We start from the raw sequence: 19,480 nt of genomic DNA on the forward strand, positions 1-19,480 counted from the left end.
CTGGTTCTGCTGATCAAGACAATAGTAAATTTGCATGCACTGATTCCCTACAGAGCCTGAATATCTAGTCTTTAAGGAGAACAAACTTAGTTCAAGCTGGGCTGCCTCAGCAAGGGAGATCTGGGGAGTTCTGGATGCTCTTCCATTTCCTGAGGTCAAGATAATATAATCCTCTCTTCTCAGATATGATGGCAAGAATCAGCTTGGCTCTAGTTCTAATAACTCTCTAACCATGGTTACAACTTACACTGTTCTGGCAAGGCTGCTGAGAAAGGAGCTGAAAGCAAGTTTGCTGCTACAAAAAACTGTTGGTTCAAAACTTAAGTACATGCCAATGCATAACACATGAATCTCAGATGTTAGGAAATGACATCTGGGAAGCCAGAGGTGAAGAGATTATACTCCTCCTTCAAACACAGTTGAGTAATAGATTTGGACTTTGAAACTAACAAACTCTATTCATAAACTGGGGTGGGGGAATCAAGCAAATAGCTGTCTCCTCAATCGCATTATGCCTAGTTCTTTAACAGTTTTGCAGGGAAATGGGAAGTGAAATAAAATAATACAGAAAAGTGAAACTTAATATATGTACAAGGAGGCGTAGGAGGAAAAAATCTTCATGCAAATTGAAGCTGTAGAAATAATTTAAAATTTTTAAAAATATAGTATCCTCCAGATGAAGTAACTTGTTAGTGTTCTGCATTCTCCCCTCCCTTCATAAAAGCTGACGCTTTCAGCTATGCCAGGCAAAAGTGAATTACAGCAGTCACCTCACTCTTCATTTATAAAACAGAAGGGGATCTGGAGTGGAAACATGCTAAACTGCAGCGACTGAAATGAAAATGCTTGAAATACATCCTTGCAAATGACGTGAAGTCAAGTTGCTATATAGATCTATATAAACAAGTTTTGATGTTAGCTCTTAAGGCCTCTAGATCTGCATAGGTGACATCCCCCTAACATCTGCTAGGAGATGGACATTGTGACAGTGACTGAACTGAAGCAGCACCTGCTGCTAAAGCTGTCATTAAGCTGTAATTAGAAAAGCTGTGGTGGGTTGAGCTTTTCTGGTGTACACATGGGAACGTTTTGCTGTGGTTGCTTCAAAAGCAAAAACAAAGAGTGGTAACCCACAGACAGGGGAATAAAAAAAACCCTATGGCTTTAAGAGGGTTAGTTCTGGGATGTTAGGAAATCCTAACTGAAATTAGAGTGTGGTCACATCCCTTGTAAGAAGTTGCATAACTTAACATGCGTGAAGCCAAATAAAGTCTTCCATGCCTGGAGTCCTTGAGCTAGCTATGTATGTACGTATTGTTCTTAAATTGCTTGTGCTGGAGGAAGGCAGGTTTGTTCCGAGCAATCTGTGCTCCTGGGGATTGATAGGCACACTGACACTTCTGAGTTTAAGGCTCATATGTGTTCATATTAAATCTGTTTCAAATTGTGATTTATCTTTTTTTTTCTGCCTTCCTTTCTTTCTCACTCATTAGGCATCCTGAAACAGATAATGACTCAGGGATACATACTTCCTTCCTTCAGTCTTACTAGGGCACTTGCTTGAAGACCATGTCCTACTACCAGCAATTTATTTTATTACATTTGATTAGTAACTAGCATAGGAACTGAGTGGTAGAAAAATCTGGTGGTTGGAATCAAGAGTTTAGAAAGAGGTAGATGCAGAGAAAATCGAGCGAAAGGCAGATGAGAAAACAACCAAATCTGGAATTAGCTTCAGCCATAAACTAGGACTTACTTCAATGATGCTGAAGTTATTGTTAAGGTGCACCTGAAGGTGCAGAGCTACTTTTCTATATGTAAAGAGATACGAGTAGACATGAGCTAAAATCATCAAAGTCTCTGAGGCTAAGATTGCTCTGAAAAAATCTGACTGCATATACCTCTGCAGCATATATATATATCATAGAATCATTAAGGTTGGGAAAGATCTCCAAGATCAGCTGGTCCAACCATCACCCTACTACCACTGTCACACACTAAACCATGTCCCTAAGCACCATGTCCAACCTTTCATTGAACACCCCCAGGGACGGTGATGCCACCACCTTCCTGGTCAGCTGTGCTGGGTCTGTCTGGGACGGAGTCACCTTTTCCTGCAGCAGCCCACACAGTGCCGTGCTCTGCACTCATAGCTAGAACAGTGCTGGTAGCACTCCAGTGTTGTGTCTGTTGCTGCACAATACTGGCACCGCATCAGGACTCCCTCCAAGCCCCCAAGAGCCAGCAGGCTGGGGGTGGGCAAGTGACGGGGAAGGGACATCACCAGGGCAGCTGACCTAAACCGACCAAAGGGATATTCCATACCTTGTGGTGTCACACTCAGCAATAAAAAGGGGGGCTCTCGTGGTGGAAGGTCCTGTCCTCCCAAACAACCGTTACGCATTTTGAGGCCCTGCTTCCCAGGACATGGCTGAACATCGCTCGTTGATGGGAAGTAGAGAATAACTTTTTTTTTTCCCTTTCTCTCTGTGCTTCTGCATGGCCTTTTTTTTTTTTTTTTTTTTCCTTTCCCTTTAGTTAAATCATACTGATCTCAAACCTCAAGATCTTTGTGTCGTATTTTCTCCCCCTTCCTTTTTGAGGAGGGGGGAGTGAGAGAGTGGCCATGGTGGAACTCAGCTGCCCACCTGAGTAAAACCACCACAGCAACCTGTTCCAATGCCTGACCCCTCTTTCTGAGAAGAAATATCTCCTAACTTACAACCTGAACCTCCCCTGGCGCAACTTGAGGCCATTTCCTCTAGTCCTGTCACTAGTTATCTGTGAGAAGAAGCCAACCCCCAGCTCCCCACAACTTCATTTCAGGTAGCTGTAGAGAGCAATAAGGTCTCCCCTGAGCCTCCTCTTCTCCAGACACAACAACCCAACTTCCCTCAGCTGCTCCTCACAGGACTTGTGCTCCAGGCCCTTCACCAGCTTCGTAGCCCTTCTCTGGACATGCTCCAGGGCCTCGATGTTCTTCCTGTAGTGAGGGACCCAAAACTGAACACAGTACTCAAGATATGGCCTCACCAGAGCAGAGTACAGGGGCACGATCACCGCCCTGGCCCTGGTTCTGCTGGCTACACTATTCCTGATATAAGCCAGGATGCCGTTGGCCTTCTTGGTCACCTGGGCACACTGCTGGCTCATGTTCAGGCAAGCATTGACCAACACCCCCAGCTCGTTTTCCTCTGCGCAGTTTTTGAGCCGCTCTGCCCCAAGGCACATGCTTCAGAAAACTGTTGATGCTCAATGAGATATTTCACTATGGAGGTATTCATTACATGAGTGAATATATTTAGTGGACTAAGAAAAGTACCTCACTGTTCAGAGGATACTCCGTATTTTTTCCTCTCCTCCCCTTGTTTCTCTCACCTGTTAAAGTGAAGATCTCTCTGCCACCTTCTGTGTATGTGCAGGAGTGTCTGGCCCCTGCAGGGGAGGGCTGGCTTTATGGGCTCCTCTTGCTGAGCAGGAGGGGAGGCTGTAACACATTTCAGAAGAGGAATGAGATTGTGGGTGAGAGGCGGAAACAACCTTGACCTTTTCAAAGGATTCTTAAATACCAACTGGCATGGGATTCTTCCTTAAAATTGCTAATACTTCCCCACCCAACTTCACTGAAGCTTCTGAGCTTGGATATTGGTGGTTCAGAAACAGCAGATACTGTTGCAATCTTGGTGAACCAGAGAAAGCAATGATTTTCTGCTGCTTCCTGCTCATCTCAAGCAAGGGTTTGGAAATCAAGAGTCGAGGAACAGAGAGAAGGCAGGAGTCAAAAGAGGAAACTTCTTGCAGGGAAGGGGAATTAGTGGGAGAGAAAATAAAACCATATTATTCTAATTGAGTTGAATTTGGGGCAATAGAAAAGCTGTACGCTGTAGAAACCTTCTACAATGATAAAATGGGAAAAAGCCAACGAGCATCCTAAAGAGTTTACTGTGCTGGTGTGTATGGTTAGTGGTGGTTGTAGTAGTTACTTTTTTTTAATTATATTTTTATTATTTTCTCCCCAATTGTTTCTGGCTGTTTCCTTTTTCTTACTGTAGGAGTAAAATGTTATTCTCCTCCTCTTCCCCTCATCCTCTTTGGAGTAGCTTCTCTGGCAGATGAAACATCAAGAAGAAGGTGACTGTTCCATCAAATCAGTATTATACATTCACGCAATCTTAATTTAGGGCTTTCATAACTGGAGACAGCATATTGGAGGCTTTCCCCTTCCCTGCGTTATACAGGTGAATATTCCAGTGGTCTTGTTTGCATTACAAGAATGGAGCTTGAAGACGAAACACTCCTACCACCTCTTCTCACCTTCTACAAATAGTTCATTAGTTTCTGCAGAGGAAAAATCTGTGCTGATCTTTGCCTTTACATAACTTATAGTTTTATTATCAAGTTAAACTCAAAACAATAGCAAGCTTTTTGATTTGGTGAAGATTAAAATCTGTCATTGTGTGGTTTCACTGTGCCCTCAGGATTGTTTCAGGCAACTGGTGAAATACTTCGGTCAATTTAGTCTTCACAAAAAGAAAATTATCTGGCATGAGCTGGCTCTTAAGGGTCCTGAATTCCATGTTCACACAAATGAGAAATTTGGCTTCGTGACATCACTTGCTTTGCATTTTTCAGTGTTTATCTTCTATCTTCTTCTCTCCCTGCATTACCTTGGGGAGTACAGTTCCTTCTGGAGAAAGGACAAGCTATCAGGAGTAGAAATAGATTTTAATGGGGAAAAAGATGTTTAAAATGCCCTCCTGTGTGGCTGCTATGTGCATCTGTGTTTTTTTATTATTATTCATTTAATCTAATAAAGCTTTCATCAAAGCTCAACTGCAACAAGTTCTGAAACCTGTCTGTACTGTACTATCTTATCTTCTTTTTCCAAAGCCTATAAATGCTTGTCACAAAAAATGTGGTCTCTTATGACCTGGGCAAATACTTACCTGGTAGTTGCTTGCCCACTTTCTTGTCCTCTTGCTCTTGCATGTGACTTCTTCACCAGCTCCAAGCAGAGACCTTATGCTGCATATTTTGTGTGGCATTGGCTTTATGCTTGTGTGTGTGCAGCTCGGTGTAATGGGACTCCTCTCACTCCTTGCATGAAGCTATTTAGGTTCTATTACACGCTGCCGGCTTGTAAACAATGACTATTCAGAACTTGAAAAGTTACGTGAGATTTCATTTTTGGTGTGACTAATATGCTGAAACTTTTGTCTAAGCCTTTTCTCTTTCTTGGCTCATGTTTTGAGGTGTTGTATGTGTTCATTTTCTGAACTTCACAAAACTGAAATTCAGCATTCAGTCACTTCTGCTGGTATGTCACTTCCATGAGTAAAGAACACCAAAAGACAAAGAACGCCATTAAAAGCAAAACTGTACTCCATGCCTAAATTAGTTCAAGATCTTTTTGGAGTGTTAGGTGAAAGCTATGAAAGCTGCCTTTTGTTTTTCCAGTAGCGTTATACTCACTTTTCATCACTGCAGTCTGTAAGTGCACCCTGACTGGCTAAAGGGAGTGGAATTGCAGAGCAGGAAAGTTTAAACTAGGAGCCTTTCAATCTGTATCCTTCCTTTCCAGCAAGCTGCCATTTACGGGGGGGAGGGAGGGAGGGGGGGAGCAAAAAAAGCCACCACCAAGAACAACAGGCAATTGTCTTTTCCACTTTTCTCACACCCACATTATCTGAAGCAATTGTAAAAGTCATGAGCCAAAAAACAGTCAAGATACTGAAGTTTTAGCGCTTTCTAATACAAGACAGAAAACTTGATGTCTTACCTACGAAGAATTTCAACAAATTCAGGCAGGATATCAGGAAAGTACAGTCTACTGCTCCGAGGAGCCTCTGCTTTAAATGAGGAAGTGCTGAAGTGAGGCAGGATATGAAGCAATGACTCAGATATCTAGGGCTGTGTTTCTTGACTATTTGAGGAGCAAAAGGAATTACTGAGGGCACTCACTATGGTATACTCAGCTGACGTAAAACTTGCTAGCTACCACTTTACCAATAGTAAAAGCTCAAGAGCGTTGTTTTACATTTTGTCTTTTCCTTGCCTACCTCAACCCCTATACTGCCCAGAAGAAGAAAGCATTCCTGAAGATCATAAACTTAAAGATGCTACACAGACAGAGGATCCATAAAATATGACACAGATCTCAAATGTAGCGATTTATCTTCTGAAGGTCAACCTGCAGCCTTTTAGTGGTGTGGAGTTGTCCTGGCATTTATTTTCTTTAAAATACAGGGAGTGCATCATAGGAAAACACTGGGTGATTTGTGTTTAATTATACTTGTTTTGTGATTATTTTTTTTTTTGTTAATAGCCCCAAACTTTAGGTGCTTATGGTAGTACATTGTTCTAGTATTGTAGTCCTTTCTGGAAGAACTGTCTACCTCTTGTCCTATAAAACACACCTCTACCAAGAAGCATTTCTTAGCAAGAATGTGCCACTAGAAGATATTCAGGTAAGGTTTTTCGTAATGCCTTAGAAACAGCTCTTGTAACTTAGCTCAGGCAGGCACTTGAGACTTTGCTTGGTTCTTTTCATTAGGAAAAGAAATTGTTTTGTATCATCCTTTTTTTTTTTTTGTGTGTGTGTGTGTATGTGTTTTGAAAATAAAACAAACAAAAAAAACCCATCAGGTTCTCTTACAATGGGTTTTAACTGACATCCATATATTTAGTGTCCTGTACACCTGAACACAGAGGATATCACTCAGTTTCCAAACATGCCTTTTTAATTTCTATAGTATAAAAACAAACAAACAGACCACCCTCTGCCTCCTGCTCTGAAGTAGAGCATTTTTTTAAAAAAAGCAGAAAACAAATTTTTTTTTTTTTGGCTTCAGCCAAACCTGGTAGAATCCCATCTCTTCCTTGAGAGAGCTCTTTCTCACATCTTGGTGAGGTGTCAACTTGGATGGGGATGCCTGGTGTGCTCTGCTATGTTATTTCATAATGGAATTTATTTTCTTTCTGTGCATTTGCTAGCATAGCTATCACTTCACTGAGGTTTTGTTGCACGTGGTTGCATAACCGCACAATTCAACACTTACCTCTTTCCATTTCTGAAGCGTATTAGATTCTGTTCAACTGTCTTCTCTGCCACTTTCTGGGTAGTCCCTCTTGCATTGAATGTAGTCTTTCTGACATCTCCCTTCATCTGTTTTAAAAAGTGTTTGCATGACAAGGTTGTTTGTGTGTGCATACACCTATGATGCACTGTTAGTCTTGAACTTCACACTGTAGAAATAAGCCATAAGAGGCATACCAGATGATTTAAAATGATTAGCATTCTAGACACTGCTGTCTTTCTTCTCAAATCCTCCACTGCTTGGACTACAAAAAGAATTAACTATTTAGTTATATTGGATGAATTTAAACATTGATATGTAACACTAAACTTCAAAGCAATTTTTTGTATAAGTTTGATTTTATTTTTTTTCCAATTAAGCCAGAATTTAACTGAAGAAACTCTAGGAAGTCATGCTTCATTATACTAGAAAACCAAACAACAAAATAAAAAACAAAATCAACCAAACAAAAAAAATGCCGTACTATGTGTGAGTTCTGAGAAGTAACACTTTATAAATAAGTCAGCTTTGTGATAGTGTTTCAGCAATATAATGTTTCTCATTCAACTTATGTTGTAGTGGAATTGCTCATTCTCTCCTGTGATACTGATGATTCTGAGTATTGCTGGAGGCATTTTGCTTTTGGAAAACTTTGAATGCCTGATGCAACTCACATTAGCAGAGAGCTAAGACAGCACATCGGAAAATCCTTCTGAGTTAATACAAGTTACTCTTGTGCACTGAAGCACAGTACTGGAAGACTTCTGAAAGTAAAATCCTGATGAAGCACAAAAGCATCTATGATTGCACTAACATCATGAGACAGATGTACTTTTTTTTTCATGTTCTTCTGAAGGCTTATTTCATCATAGGAAAATACTCCAAGAGCTCTTATGTCAAACAAAGCAGAAATCTTGTCTAAGTTAACAAAGCTATTGAAATCATTTACATGTGAAGTCCAATTCCAAGTAAAAGAAAATCACTTCAAAACTAAGTTCAAGATTTCAAAGGTGTATCCATAATGTTTCATATATCGTTTCCTTTTTTATGTGCTTGGAACAGTTCTGAGGTATTAGGTAACTGAACCTAACTTTAAAACATCAGCTGAAGTGATTCTTTAGTGCATCTAGAGATCTGAATAGCCTTTTGCAGTATGTACCCTATCGAGTCCTATGTCAATAAATACTCCAAATTTTTCTTGGGTTTGGTCTTTGGAGAAATGCAGTGATGTTGTGATTAAGTACCTTCTAGCACAAAAATCCTAAGAATTGAAAGGCTACTATATTCCAGCATTGTTCCTCAGTATCCTCCATCTCTTCTATTCCATCATTTTCTCACTCTATTACTCTGTTCCTGTCTTGCATAAGCAGGCAGTGGATCTGGATTACTAATACTTTATTTCCAAAACTGCTCAGTGTATGAAAATACAGGAGTCACAGATGTATACCTTCCAGTGCTTTGAAATGAAGGTCCCATGTTAGGAGGTCATGGACACATATCTATTACTCAGTTTGATTTTCAGTGATTAAGACAAATTATGCTGATCTGTGATGAGTGCTCAGCAGGTTAAACCATACCAAAATGTACGATGTTCTTTCAAGAACACTAATCCCTGTGACAAAATTAATGAACTGACGTACTATGATTGCTTGGTGTTTGTTCTTCTGTGCTACACTGAATGTAGTTAAGTATGAAATAAAAAAAGGAGTGGGCAATAGCATAAAATTGGTTTATAATTATTTATCTTGACAGGGAAAAGACTGAACTATAGGATGGGGATGTTCATACAAATATGTTTTTAACCTTCCCTTCCTCTTTCTTCAATGTACTCCTGTTAAACTTTGCATGGATTTGAGTCACTGGAAGGAGATTGCTGTTGCTGTGATTATACAATTTGTTAATGTTCTCTCAAAATCCAAGTGTAACTCTCTCTCCAAAAAAGCTCACACCAGGATTGATGATATTGAGAGGAACCTCTGTAGTTCACCTGGTTTAACTCTCCTGCGCAGGGAGGACCACCTAGAACCGGTTGTATCGTGTCCAGATAGCTTTTGAATATATCTAAGGGAACGAAACTCCACAACCTATCCAGGTAACCTGTGCTAGTACTCGATCATCTGCATGGTAAAGAAGTGCTTCCTGATGTTCAGGTGGAGCCTCCCGTGTTTCAGTTTGTGCCCATTGCTTCTTGTGCTAGCACTGGGCACTACTGAAAACAGCCTGGGTCTGTCTTCATTGCATTTTCCCTTCAGGTGTTTATGGACATTAACAAGACCTGTGCTGAGCCTCATCTTTTCCACCCTGAACAGTCCCAGTTCTCTCAGCTTCTCTTAATAGGAGACATGCTCCAGTCCCTTTGTCATTTTCATGGTGGCATCTCTCCAGTATGTCCATGTCTTTCTTGTTGTGGAGAGCCCAGAACTAGACACAGTTTTACAGGTGTGGCCTCACCAGGGCTGAGTAGAGGAGAAGGATCACCTCCCTTGACCTGCTGGCAGCCTCTGCATGTACTGGTGCCTAGGGTTGTTCCTCCCCAGGTGCAGGACTTTGCACTTCACGTTGAACTTCATGAGATTCCTGTCAGCTCATTTCTCCAGCTTGTTGAGGTCAGCACCATTCCTCCCAGTTTAGTTCCCTCAACCAATGCGCTGAGGGTGCATGCTGCCCCATTATCCAGATCATTAATGTAAATGTTGAAAAAGGCTGGAGACAGTATCGACCCCTCAGGTACTCTGCTTGTCGCTGGCCTCCAACTAGACTTTATGCCACTGATCATGACCCCAGGGGCATGACTAATCAGCTAGTTTTCAGTCCACATCATTTTTTTATTCGTCTTGTCCATACACAAACAGCCTGTCTATAAGGTTCATATGGGAAACGGTGTTTAAATTCTTACTGTAGTCAAGGCGAATATTATCCACTGTTCTCCCCTTCTCCACCAGACCAGTCGTTTCGTTGTAGAAGGTTATCAGGTTGGTCAAGCTCAACTGCCACATGGTGAATCCCTTGTTCACTGCTACTGATGACTCCTGTCCTTCACATGCCTGGGATTAGCTGCTCCATCACCTGCCCAGGGATGGAGGTGAGTCTGACTGGCCTGTAGTTCCCTGTATCCTACTTTTTGCCCTTCCTGAAGATAGAAATGGCATTTGCTTTTCTCCAGTCCTCAGGCCATTTTCCCAACCACTATGACTAATCAAGGATTATTAAGAGTGGCCTTGTAATGACATCAGACGGCTCCCTCAGGACTCATGGGTCACAGTGCCCATGGTTTGCTTAGGTATGACATGATACTCTTCCACCAAGGATACATATTCCTTGCTCTAAATTTTTCCCGTGGTCTCTGGGACCTGTGTTTCCTGAAGGCTGGCCTTGCTAGTAAAGTCTGAGGCAAAAAAGACACATTCAATACCTCAGCCTTTTCCATGTCCTGTGTAACCAGGTCTCCTATCTCCTTCAGCAGTGGGCCTGTGTTCTCCCTACCTTTGCTTTTGTCAGTGATGTGCCTACAGAAACTCTTCCTGTTGTCTTTGGTATCCGTTTCTAGATTCAATTCCAGATAGTGTTTGGCTTTTCTAACTTTTTCTAACTAATCCCTGCACACTTGGACAGTTTCTTGTCTTCCTTGTAGGTTACCTATTCTTGTTGCCACCCTTTGTAGGCTTCCTTTCTGGTTTCAAGTTTTTCCAGGAGCTCCTTGTTCATCCAAAGGCCTCCTGGCCTTTCTGCCTGACTTTATTGGGATGGACTAAATACAGAACACAAGTATGGTCATAGAATCATTCAGGTTGGAAGAGACCTCTAAGATCATCTAATCCAACCTTTAACCTAGTAGTAAAGTCTACCACTAAGCCATGCTTCCAAGTTCTAAATCTATATGTTTCTTGAAGACCTTCAGTGATGGTGACTCAACCACTTCCCTGGGCAGCCTATTCCAATGCTGCACAACCCTGTCAGTAAAGAAATTTATCCTAATATCCAACCTAAACATCCTCTGGCACAACTTGAGGCCATTTCCCCTTGTCTTATCTCTAGGTGCTTGGGAGAAGAGCCCAATTCCCACCACCCTACAACTTCCTTTAAGGTAGTTGTAAAGTACAGTAAGATCTCCATTGAGCCTTCTTTTCTCCAAATCAAAGAACCCTCAGTCACTCTTCATAAAACCTGTTTTCTAGACTTTTCTAGACCCTTCACCATCTTCTTTGCCCTTCTTTGGACATGCTCCAGCACCTTGATGTTCTTGTAGTGAGGGGCCCAGAACTGAAAACAGCATTCAAGGTGTTGCCCATACTGCGTGCGTTGGTGTAGATGTGCTTCAGTTGGGCTAGTGATCTTTCCACCTTTTTTTTTTGTGCAGAGAAGCCCTAATTCATGTATGACCATTCCCAGGCAGTTTTGTGATTTCTAACCAGTCAATGTCCCTTGTGCCCTTGCTGCCACGTGGCTCTCCATTCCCTACCTCTGCAGGGGTGGCAGACTGATGGACCTTGCTAGCACACCATCCTGTAACTATTGTTATAACACCCCCAGGCTTGTCTCTGTCAAGTCTGTTTTTATCCCTTTCCCCCTTCAAATCTAGTTTAAAGTCCTATCAATGAGCCCTGCTAACTGCTGAGCAAAGATTCCCTTTCCTCCTTAGAGAGAGGTGAACCACATCCATTGCCAGCAGGCCCGGTGTCTTGTAAAACAGCCCATGATTAAAAAAAAAAAAAAAAAAGTTTTGCCCGTGACACCAGGAGCCAGATATTGATTTGGTGGCTCTTCCTGTTCCTCACCTCATCAGCCCCTGCAACAGGAGGGACAGAGGAAAATTCCACCTGTGTTCCTGACCTCTTAACTAGCTGTCCCAAGGCCCGGAAGTCTCTTTTGATTGCCCTTGGACTTTGTCTTGAAGCTTTATCACCGCCTACCTGAAAAATCAATAATGGGTAATAGTCTGAGGGCCGAACCAGGGCAGGAAGCTCTCTCTTCACGTCCCTAATCCAGGCCCTAGTAATGATGAGACAAGCTATGAAGCTGGCGTCAAATCTTTAAACTGATTCACGCACTAAAGATCACTGCCTAATGCTTTGTTGGTTTTCAGTCTCTGGGGATGCTCAGTTCAGTGCCTAGAAATGTTCATCTGGTCAGTAGCTTTTTTGTGCTATTTTTAGGTTGTATATACATTTTTCCTTTTTTTTTCTTGTCTCTTCTCTAGTTACTGAATCCTTCATATTTGCTAAAAGGCTTTCAGTGGAAGTGAAATATGGTCCTCTTTTCCATAGAATACAGAAATCCACTTTTTTTCAAATCATAGTTACATACATATCTACTACTTTGAACACTGTAAATCAAATGCTTTTCAAAGTCAGAGCTAGGCTGTTTTCACCACTTACAGGTGAATGGGTGGAAAAAGCAAGAGTTTATATCACTTAATCTGCAGTATTTGGAATATAAACTTGGATTTAACTACATATTGCTTCAGACTGGATAAGGAAGTTTCTTTCAGTTCTGTGTAAGCGTGTTGTAACCTTTCGATGTTCCTCTTTTAACTTTATTTTTCATCTCCTTTTCTTTTTACAGTCAGAATGGCTTGTGACCTTGCTGGCATAGAACTCCCCCAAAAAATGAGTCACAAATTTTTGTCTCTTATGCATAACTAATCATTAAAACTGATAACCTTACCTGGTGTTATCAATAAAATGGATTTTTCCTCCTCCCACCCCCCCTTTTTTTTTTATCAGATGAACTAAATAATACAAACAGTCTTAATCAAGCTCACACCAGAAGGAAAGTACAAACTTCATTTGTCAGTATGAGTGGAAGACAGCAAAGTGTGGGTTTTTTTTGGGTGAGGCTGTATAGATTTATTCCTTCTTCAGTCCAGGTGGAAACAAAAAGACTATTTGCATCAGTCTGGTGAGCACTCAGATCTATGTACTTTAACTGGTGTTTTGGGTTTGGCTATAGACTGAATTTTTCCATCCTGTGAGAAGCATTCCTAGTTGCAATGAGTTTCACTTGTTTCTACTTGTTTTGAGGTAACATGGTCCATTCATGCCATGTGGCTAGGACTCTTAATCTAGAGTAAGGGAATATTTGGGTATGAAGAAATGAGTACTTGTGTTGGCTTTTGAATCATTTGATCAACTGCTGAACCACTTTCATGGTGCAACTAGAGCAGCAAAAATTGAAGAAACATGTCTGCTTGCAAAAGAAGAGGTGACAAGCAGCAGTGCTGCCGTCCAAGATGAGAAATGTTCTTTTAAGTCCTGGCAATAGCAGACACTTGGCAAGAAGCACACATACATGGCTGAGACCTAATGACCTGAATGTGCTTGCAGAAATGGGAACAAAAAATCAGCTCGACTGTGAGAAAAGAATGAGAGCAAAGTTGATATTTTGCTACTTTTGTCAGTCTGATCCCCTAAGGGACAAAGCTTCCAGGCTGACTGATAAGCCGCTTGTTCCTCTCTGAGATCACTTCTCTTTTATTTCTCTTTTATCACAAAACCTTTACGTGGGTGTCTGCCCACATGTTCAGGATCTCAGACACTCATCAGTTCATGCTTTTTCTGCAAGAGTTTTCATGGCTGTATTTGCCATGAGGCTTCTGTGGGCTTTCCTGGGGAAAAGCAGGAAGCACAGGGAGGTGTTGAAGGCGTATGTTGCTCCAGGCATCTACGCTCTCCTACCCACTCAAGTGAGGCATGGCCTCGCCTGCCTGGTTGGGCAGGGCAGGGGCTGTGTGGGCTGGCAGTGACGCCTCACCTGCTGATGTGTGCATCACATTCCAGCCAGCTAATTTACAAGTGTAATAACACTTTTGTGGATGTAACCGGATTTCTCTCTGGCCCTTCTAACTGTATAAGCCAAGCGTTGAGTGCCTATGCTGTGCTCTCCATCAGAGGAGAGAGAAATGTACTTTGGAGATTCAGCGTAGTCACGTTAATGCCGTCTTCAGTCCTTATGAGCAGTTAGATCATTGCTAATTGGAGGAGTGGGTCTTTCACTCAGACATGACAGAGAAACCATGAGATCCAACAGCAACCCCCCCTACTACTTGGTTTATGCAACACTAGGCATGCCATGTGGTGTCTTGTGCGAGTTTTCCCAACCCAAAACATACATTTCTAAACACAAGCAACAAAATGGTTGCACACAAGAACACAACCCTCCGCACGTGACACTCTTCCTATTGACTCTGTTATTGGGTCTGTAGTGTGCATGTGTTCGGTTTGACACTTTTACCATGGAAGAGGAACTCCCTGGGGCATTCCTATTGTTCAGGTCTTAGGCTGCTTTCCAGGAACATGTCAGCTCTGCTTTCTTCTTACATCTTTTTTTCTGCCATACTTGATGGTCTGTGACTGCACCTGGACCCTAGGACTTGCATCGCACCCTTGAATTACGCAACTGCTGACAGCCACAGTGGCTTGAGTGCTCCCCAGCCTTGCTTCTATTTGTGCTAGGCAGGGTGACATGAGTCATGGTACTTTTCTTAAGGCGCACACATGTTTTTCTCCTTTGATCCCTCTGACAGCTTGGTTCACGCCTTCTCTAGAGTGGAGATGCCTCCCTGGGTTGACTGAACCGTTAGCGTGTGGTGAGACAAAATGGTCTGACTTTGCTCCTTGCTCAGTGCAACTACTGATCTCACACACAGGTGTCCATGATGGGAGTGCTCCTCTTCTCCATAGAGTGCCCCAGCCCCTGGGGCAAAGGAGCTCTGGTTTCTGATCTCAGAGAAACTTGAGCTTTGCAGAATATAGTGCTGCAGCTCCATCAGTTCTTGATCTTTGCAGAAGGCTTTTTGTTACTAGAAGGCTATACTCTGTAAATATTAACAGCAATTGAAGGGCCAATTTTGCAGATGTTATGTGCAGTCCTCTACCCTTGACCTATCAGAAATTGGTCTAGTAGTGGGGAAATTGCTTGCTTGAGCAGCAGCTGCTGTGCTGCATGTGTCCAAAGGCTCTTATAGCCCAGCATCCTCTCTGTGACTGTGACCCAGACAGAGAGCAGGGTGAGCAGAGACTTTGTGACTGGGGAAGTCTAAAGTAATACTTGTCCAGAGCTCGCCCTGGCCTTTGTCTAGGAGTGCTGTCCATTTTAGCTACGTTTCAAGAGAGGAAGCACAATTTTTTTCTTAGTGTGAAAGTTCAGGCAGGCTCTGATAACTGCCTGTTTACTTAATCTGTTGGCATTCTGCCAACACACAGAGAGCAGCATCCCAAAAGGGACAGAATAAGAATGTGTGGTCTTGGCAATGAACAGCAACACCAGCTTTGACTTGTTCTAGGGAAGAGGTGTGAGGTGGGAATAAGATACAGATATTTCCTCCCTGAAAAGTAAGAAGTCTGAACAAAGCAGTGACATTGGGATAGTGTTTGCATTCTGTCTGTGTCAGTTCTGCCACTCAGACAAGGATAAGTGTTTGTTGCAGGAGCCATATCCTTTCTCATCCATCTTGCTGACCTTCATTTGGTATGTTGCTCCATTGCACCTACCTTTGTGCAATTGCACTGACTGCTTTCATGGAATTTCCAGCCAAGAGATATGTTATATAGTTACTTGTCTACAGGCTGAGTGTTCTATCCCATCCCAGCGTCTGGGTACACAATGACTAAGACTGTATTTGTAAAACACAGTAAAGCTGAGCCCTCTTACATGTTGCCTAAAGTTAGACCTTCACAGAAGGTCTTCACAGACCCTAAGCCCTGGTCTGTTTTCGGATACACAGCAAAATTCTTGCCTGGTGTCTGTCTGGGTGCACGATCTCAGTGGTCTCATGCTGGCTGTGTGGAGCAGTGTTGCATGCAGACTCAAACAAAAATCCTTCCCTCCAATTCCACCCCAAAGGCATCTGAAAACCATGCAGGTGGTGCATGGCTCTGTGCCTGGGATCCCACAGGGCTGCTCTGGCTTGTGTACCTATCACCCTCAGGACAGGCAGTTTTTAATGCAAAAACTGGGTCTTACCAGGGGAAGTATGTGACACATGGACTACCTACCCTTCTTTCCCAAGGCTCTGAAGGCCTGCTGACATAGTAATATGACCACAGGGCTTGTTGGTCGACAACCTTTTCTTTTGCCAAAATTTCTTTTTCTGAGGAACTGTTTGTTTGACTTTGTTTGTTTAGAAATAATTTTCCATCCAGATATGCTATGACGTGATAGGAATTGCTCAAAAGTGAAGTTAAAACACATTGTATGAAGCCTGTCAGTAGTCTCTGCTTTGCCAAAAATGCTTGCAAAAAGCACTGGCTCGCTGTGTACATGCCTTGTGGTTTTTGTGGTTAATGATTCCAGCCAGTCAAGAGGATATGCTTGTTAATAAGAGCTCACTTTAAGCTCTGTTTGTATTTAAAAAAAAATACAATAATAAAAATTCCCACACAGAATTTCACATCCAGGGAACTGGTGAAGTTTCACTGGGCTGGAGTAGATTAAAATATTTTTTTTATTATTTTTTTACTTCTCTTTCTTCTTCTTCCTACTCTCAGCTGGATAAAGCTGTTCTGTGAGCAACACCTTGACAGGCAGCTCTCATGGTAGGCTTGACAAATGCAACCCCCAAAACCAAAAGCTTAAAACAAACAAACAAAGCCCTGAAGTTAAAACAGATTTGCATTTTTATTTATTTATTTTTTCATTTATCATTCTGCTTTTTCCTGCTTGGGGACACTTATTCCTCAGAGCTGAGCTGTGCCCTGACTTTATATAACTCTTGATGGGGCTCCTGTCTCCTGAGGATGTAGCAGGGGCCTGGCACCATGGGTCACCCTGGTCAGGAAGACCTCTGGAGACTTGCGTGTCTCCACAGACAGCTGTCCTGCTCCTCCAGTCCCTCAGTTCCTGGGCATGCTCTTTGCCTGAGCTGATGCCAGGAGACCTTCGTGGGGCGCTGACTTTGGGCCTCACACCATGCAGAAATGGTCGATAAATGTCTCCAGAAGGGACTGTCATTTTCTGGCCACCTGTGTTGAGTGGTTTGGTAGATCAGGAACCACCGCAGGGCTGGATTTTCCTCATTATTCTGATGAGAGCATTCAACAACATATGACAACTTAGAGAGCAACCCCCTGTGCTGCAGACAGTGCCAGATACAGAGATATCAGCATACATGTGGATAACTAAAGAAATACCTTTAAAAGTCTATGTTTATGATGGAACTTCTAGTACTTCACTGACACAGAGCCCTAATGTCATAGGCATTTCATCATACTGATCTGAGCTGACTGTCTAATGAGATTTCCAATAAAGTGATAAAGGTGCTTTGTATTTGCCTTGTGTTATAAAGGGAGCAACAATGCTTTGGAGATAATTCAGACACTTTTTGCCTCTGCTCCTTCACCTCCTTGTAGTTACTGTGACTGAAATAAGTTGGGTAAAACTATAATGCTAAGTTTGACCAATAAAGAGGTGAATCAAGAGGAATACAATTGCCAGCATGATGCAGTGGAAAAGCAGTTTGTGCAAGCAAACATGATTTTGTTTCAAAACTACAAACTCAGCCTTGTGAAAGGGTTCATGTACAAGCTGTCTGTGGTAGAACAGATCTCCTGGCAGAAGGAAATTTTAGCACTCACCCTCAGTTCGTCTTGTGGCTGCATTAGCGTCACTTCTTACTGACATGTCCTTAAAGGTTTTCCGGTCTCTAATGAAAGACTTCCTTTCATCTTCTTTCTCTTTACAACTTTGTTACAGGCAATTTATTTTTTTAATTTTTATTTTTTTTATGCAATACACATGAAAGTGTAGACTGGCAATTTATGAGCAGTCCTATTCAAAGTAGCAAATGGGTTTTGTTGATTTATGATGTCTACAGGGATGAATGTTGCAAGGAAGTAGACTTTCCGGTCCAGTAAGTGAGAGGAGGACAGAAAAATGTCTCCGCGTGCTGGATGTCTCAGACATATATATGACACAGGGGACATGACTTCCATGTCCTAGTTTTCCAGTTACGAAAAGGCCTCAAACAGCACTTCTTGAAATGGCTGGAAAGCAAATCAGTGTTTTATTAATAAACTATTAGGAACTATTTTGGGCAAGTTGTAAGGTCAGTGTAAGTATCTGTTGATAAAAGAGTATGTATCTTTATGCAGGAATTTTCTAGGGAGGGCTAAAAGCAGAAGCTAAGGCTCTTTCCTAACAAAGTACTTAATTCTGTGATTAATGGTGAGGTCATGAGTAGCTCCTGGGGAATTGTGTTTTGCAGCATGGGGCATTGGTTCTGGTACACTGCTTATGCTTATTAGTGGTGCCATTAACACACAAAGTGTTGAAAGCATTTTACTTGTGTTAGATAGCATTTGTACAAATCAATGTTTTGTCATATGATTATCTCTTGAAAGATGAATGAGAAAGAGGTTGCTGGTTCGTAGCCTGCACTTCCCCGGGCTGCTAGATGTAGAGAAGATGGAGCATGTGAAGTGACTTTTATAATTCTGTGATGGGCACCAGTTTACAATGATTTTATCCTGAATGACCCAATGGATGTGGTGAAGGTCCTAATGCCAGATCACATGTTGAGAGGAGAGTTGCCAGGGGCCTAACATATCTAATCTGTGTGTGTTGAGTCGGGGGGAGTTCCTCTCCCTCTGAAGTTGAGCTGAACTCAGTAATACTTTAGAGAACTTTTTCTTTTACCTGGAAAAGAGGGGGATGCTAGAGATTACCCTTGTGGGAGTAATGTGAACTTTTATATGTATTTGCCACATATATGAAAAGGATCAACTTTGCAATTTGAAAAAGCATTTTGTACTAAAGTTTCTTTGATGTAGTGCAAGCAGCTACTGAGAAAAGTGGTTGGAGTCAGAGTTGTTGAAGTGGAAAAAGGGAAAGTGTTTTTGAGTTTTCAGCTCTCACAGGTGAAAAGATTTAAATAATAAATTTGACTACAGGAAGGATGGATTCAGACCACTAAGTAGCAACACATGTTTTCTATTGGGGCTTTCCACCTGTGGTTTACCAGCCATCCCACAATGAGAGCCTTTCACTTTTCTGTGAAAGTCCATTTCTCAGAGCCTTCCCACAACACTGCACCAAGCGGTGCTTTCCTGTGCAAGGTGTTTATGTTGTCTGAGACATGCAGTTCATGTATGCTGATACCTTTAACGAAGGGAAACAGAGTGATGCTGGTGACCAAGGGCAACACTGACCTGCGTGAGTGCAGTAAAATGGTTTTGGTTCTGGAGGAGGGAGTGTTTGTTGTACCTTTGCTCTGCTAGGGCGTTGTTGAGGTGGGCAAGAAAAAGATGTGTCCGCCTAGGCTTTATACTACTTTTGGGCTACCACGTATCTTTCATTTTGTTTGTTCAAGGCACAGAGCAAAGCTTGTCAAGCCTCTGTGTTGCATCAGTCCCTCCTCATCTGAGGGCTTTGGAAAGGAGCACTTATACACCAAGAGGAATGCGGCTGAC

General features: G+C 42.2%; 1 long non-coding RNA gene and 1 gene segment (V, D, J or C); one reads left to right on the forward strand and one right to left on the reverse strand.

Moving 5' to 3' along the window:
- LOC310892978 (T cell receptor beta variable 2-like) overlaps nt 1–6,599 on the reverse strand; it is a 35,495-nt gene extending 28,896 nt beyond the window's left edge. The window contains exons 1-2 of the V gene segment in view: nt 5,780–6,599; nt 3,379–3,487 (exon numbers count right to left, since the gene is read on the reverse strand).
- The window catches only part of LOC310892984, a 94,417-nt gene that overhangs the window by 23,105 nt on the left and 51,832 nt on the right, over nt 1–19,480 (forward strand). The window lies entirely within an intron of this gene.

The sequence above is a fragment of the Anser anser genome (assembly GCF_964211835.1).
Source record: "Anser anser genome assembly, chromosome: 1".
NCBI lineage: Eukaryota > Metazoa > Chordata > Aves > Anseriformes > Anatidae > Anser > Anser anser.